General features: G+C 35.6%; 1 non-coding gene across 1 annotated transcript; it reads left to right on the top strand.

Moving 5' to 3' along the window:
• TRNAK-UUU lies at window positions 2,520–2,592 on the top strand. Its single transcript has one exon. It is a non-coding gene; the product is annotated as a tRNA-Lys (tRNA).

Below are 5,161 nucleotides of genomic sequence, written 5' to 3'. Positions count from 1 at the left end.
TTGCTCTTCCCTTAACCAGAGATCTCGAGTTCGTGCCTTGGGTATGAAAAAATTCTTGGTAGGGAGCGCTTCCCCTCGAATGGGCCCCTACTCGGCACAAATTCAAATATAGTCGGGCTCCAATGCGGATACCGAATACCCGACGCTGGATGGGAAACCAAAAAAATTGCTCTCTCACTGTCCTCTCTTTTTCACAAAACTGGCCTCGTATGTGTAGTTGCAGTTTCAACCCTCTTGCTTGCTACGAACTAATGCAGCATCTTGTGAGGTACTTTATTTTGGGCCAAGGAGTCCAAGCCCGCACTTGGATTTTTACCTTCGTATACCATATATGAAAGCTTATTACCCTCAATGTTTAAGGATTGTGTTAATTACATTTCAGCATACCAAATTACCATTTATATACCATAATTCAAATTGAGGGTATAATTAATGCTTCATTTATATTAGGCGCTAATTTAGGAGTGTATATTCTCCCATTTTGTTTACCCGCCTCTCTCTCCTCCCCCCCTCCCCCCTCCCCCCCTCCCCCCCCCCCCCACGTTTTACCTTCAGTTAATTCTCCCATTTTCGTATACTCGCCTCTCACCCACGTTTACCATCAGTTACCCACGATTCTACAATTTTCTTCTCCAGTTAATTTCACAAAATCCTATTTTGAAGTTGCATCTGTTTTTTCAAGTCCCAAATCATGAAAAAAATCAACACTCCCAAAAAAAAAGCTTCAAAAGCTACATTAGCTGATATCCCATCCTTTGATTTGGGTGTTTTAACACCAAAATCACCACCCAAAAACGCAAAATCGACACATGCAAGTGAACCTACTACTAGTATTTCATCTCCTAGACAAATCCGTGCGGAGATGAGAAGCAAGCATTTGCACGATGTTGATGCTGGTGGAGGTGATAAACCAGTCGAGAAACAACTCAAACGAAAGGGGAAAGAGTTGTGTATAGATGATGATTTTGTTGAAGATTCCTCTAAAATTCCATCTGTGAAAAAACCCAAGGTCTCTCCTTCTTCATCAAAATCAAAAAAGAAGAAACCCTCCAAAAAAGTACCAAAATTGGTTCACAAAAAGATTTTGGTAAAGGTAAACACTAATTATTTTTCTTTACAGTTTTTTAGTGTGATTTTGGTTGTAAAAATCTGTTGTTCAAGTGTTTTTTGGTAAAATGTGGAATTGTCCAAATTTTGTAGATTGTTTGTCTCAATTTTGAAGGTTAATTGTAATTGTGATTTTTAGACAGTGCATAAATGTAGTTATTTTGTAGTTGTTTTGTAGGCTGCTGGGTAAATTGTAGATAAGGTATATTTTTCACCTTTTGTATGCTGCTACATTTACCTTCATACTAACTACAATTAATCTACATTTTGTGAGTTACTTGAACTAACTGCTATATTTTTGTAGTTATAGAGTTGTGGTTACCCTTTTCTTCCTTATTGTTTTGAGATAATGTTTACATGTGTAGATGTCCTGTATTGTTTTGTAGTTATAGGTGTGGGTAGGCTGTTCTTCTTTTAGTTATATTTTGTAGTTATCATGTAGTTATACGTAGATTACTGCTTCTTTTTATGCAAACTACTAATGTTCAATAATTTTTTATTTTCTGCAGAACGGCCATTACTTTGCACCACAAAATGTTGATTATGGTGTGAAAGAGACGAAGAACAGATATAGGTTCGACAATTTGAGTACTGAGGTCGATGAAGAACAATTTTGAATTCTACAATTTGTATTGCGTTGTAGAATTTGTAAAAGCAAATTGAGTACTGGAGCTCATGAAGCTTGCGTTGTTTTAGAATTGTAGTGAATGAGAGAATTACGCAGCAATGAGATCTCTTTACGTTTCAAAATTCGAATTTAATGTGGAAAGAATCAAACGCAGATTTCGTGCCTTCTTTTTAGCGCGTTTTAAATGGCAGAATCTGCCTAATTATGGATTGGTATATAAATTGTAGTAAAAGTGTGGACTGGGCGGGTAATTAACAAATTATGAACATTTTTGGTAATAAGGTTTCATATATGGTATAGATAAGAAAAAATCCCATATGTTAGATAGGAATTTTTACACAGTATAGCCGTCTCCCAAATTAATAGTGAAAAAAAAATCGTATATAATGTATAATATATGGAGTATATTTTATACATAACTAATGTGTATTATATACATTTAACTAGCGACTCTAACTATTCGGTAAGTTGACCAAATGTGATAAAAGCCCATATTGATATGATTCTTTGTGTCAACGAGAACGGTTGAGTAGTTTGAGCGGGAGAGTACAAGAAGCCTCCTTCGATGGATTGACCTAACAACAACAACTCCATTATTTGTTGCATCTAATTTGATGAAAAAAAATTCCTCCGTATATTATCCGTTCCCACACCACGTACCAGCTCATCCCATCTAAAAGGAAATTAGAAATAGCTAAATTCTTAGCCAAGGGAGCAATAAATAGCTCCATTGGTACTTTATTTAATTTACAATTATAATCGTGAACAGTGAAAGTCCAAGCAAGCCGTCTTAGCTCAGCTGGTAGAGCGCATGGCTTTTAACCATGTGGTCGTGGGTTCGATTCCCACAGACGGCGAACTCTTCTACTTTTTCTCTTCCGGTTGATGTGTATTTTTTTATTTTAAATTCTGATGTCTTCTGAACAAATAGCCAGTGGTTGTGACTTCATTTCTTGAGTAGTAGCAGACCTATTGAATTTTAAAATTTGCATTTCTGTTCATTTTTTATCGGAAACAGCCTCTCTACCTCCTCAGGTAGGGGTAGGTCTGTGTACACACTAACCTCCATAGATCCTACTTGTGGAATTATACTGGGTATATTGTTGTTGTTGTTGTTGTTGTGTTTCTAGTTCATTTTTACACTACTTTGCAAGAACATCTGGAAAACCATAGAGAAGAGATCGAAAGTCTGGGACCCCGTGATCACCCTCCCTTGAACCTGAACTGATTGAGAGAGACGAACCATACCATATTTTCTCGAATCAAAACCCCCAATTTAGTGTGGTCCTCGATTTTACAAGTCATAGACATCCCATCATCGAACGTGTAAAACAAGGGAGGGGCTACATTAGCTTATTGTACAAAAGTTAAAAAATATTCATCTCCTAACAATATAGAGTAGAATGAAAAGGAAAACTAAAAGGCATTAGAGCTAAGAAGCCAGTATAGTGTCTTCTAAAGCTCTGATGAATTTGATAGACAAATATGATCTCAATGATAAAGCAAATCAAAGCCACACATGAGTGGAACCATACTTTATAACATGTCCAAATCACTAGTAATGATGATATTTTGTACTCAAATATCAATCTAATCACAAATTTTAAAAGTGTTGGGTGGGAAACCCATGTGTGGATTGGCCCTACTTGTCCTTCAATTGTGGTCACATTAACCAGTTCTAAACTCAATTAACCAAAATACATTTAGTAACGATTTTGTTTATAATAATAGTAATGGTTTCAAAGTAGATACAAATGATATGATGTAGTAGTATACAATTTTTGGAGTGCTAAGAAATTGATCCAAATTAAAGTGGATACACTGGCTTATTGGTTCGGTCAGTTGTCTATACCTTTGCTAACTCTTCTACGTGTAACGAAGCTTGAAAAAATTGTTTCTACGATCATTGCTATCCAAATGCAGGGATGGAGCTAGAAGACCGACTACGGATTCGGCAGAACCCAATAGCTTTTGCTCAAACAGTGTATTTGTGTTAAAATTTTCATTAAATATGAACAAATAGTAAATTTAGAACCCAGTTATCAACATTTGAAATCGTATTCTAAAATGCAGAACCCATAAAGTTGAAATCATGGCTCCACCTCTGTCCAAATGGATCTTTCTTGTTCTCTTATTATTAGTAATATAAAAGGACTAAGTTATGTTGCATAAATATAAGTATGTGATGCTACTTAAAGTGGTAGAAAATATCAAATGTTGGAATGCTTAATTTGGGATGTAGGTGTTGTTGGGTTTTGGATGTATTTAATTAATATATTAAATACTTAAAAGAGGGTGAATGGGAAATGGAGGGAAATAAAAATTTTGAGTGAAATTTTAAGTTCTTCCCCTTGGCAAATGGGCATTGTCCCATATTGGAAGAGGAAGAGGTTTTTTATGGGTATATAAGCAATTGCTCTTCTTCTAGCTCTTAAAGAGTTGAGAAGAAGGCAAGCCTTGCGTCGTCGTCGTCGTCGCTCGGCTTCGGCTTCGGCTTCGGACAAATGATTGATTGATTAACTTTTTGGACCAAATTTATTTGTTAATAGTAAAATATTAACAGAAATGTTATTAAATATTTGTTTTAATAACAGAATATTAATATTAAATATTAATATTAAATCCAATCCGTTTTTCTGTTTTGGTAACAGAAAAGTAACTACCCTCTTCAATTTTCCCTCAATTTTCCCTCTTTATTTTTCCTCTTTATTGTTGAGTAAATGGCCATTTATGTAATGGCATTTATGCTGTGGGCGTTTTGCATAAACAGCCATTCTGAAGAGTTGCACCTCTTCAGATTTCAGCCGAACTTTGGCTATAAATACAACACTATTCTGCTCAGAATTTCACTACGATTTTCTGAGTTTTCTCTCCTTCTTCTGCATACTTTTAGCATCAAACAAAGTAAAAGTAAGTGTGATTTGCTACCGAACTTTGTGTTCACTGAAACACTGGGGTTTGAAGTACCACTACACCAGTGTGTAATTCGTTCTATCCTGGGAGGAAATAATCCATAACCTTGGGTACTAGGAGGAGATTAAATTCCTTAAGGAAACACTGTGAATTCAGTGGGCTCGAATTGGTTTTATGTCATTTATGTTTATGTTCATTTATATTTCCAGAATTATATTACAAATACAGTATACTAACAAGCTTAAGGAATTTAATTTATTTTCTGTATTTGTACTTACTGTTTCTGGAAGAGTAAAACCTTTGTGGTTTTGTACTCTATTAAAATCTACGTGATTTTAACGTTTGTGTCATTCTTTTACAGAAATGACTAATGAGAATGAGAACCAAGCTGTTCCAATGGTGACTGCTAATGCCTCAACAAGCCGAACGACACCGGCAGTATTGGCACCGGTAGAAAAACCCGAAAAATTTTCCGGGATTGATTTCAAGCGCTGGCAGCAAAAGATGTTCTTC

Source organism: Nicotiana attenuata, chromosome 2 (genome assembly GCF_001879085.1).
Source record: "Nicotiana attenuata strain UT chromosome 2, NIATTr2, whole genome shotgun sequence".
NCBI lineage: Eukaryota > Viridiplantae > Streptophyta > Magnoliopsida > Solanales > Solanaceae > Nicotiana > Nicotiana attenuata.
The sequence above is the reverse complement of the archived record's forward strand: the minus strand, read 5'-3'. Positions and strand labels throughout refer to the sequence as shown.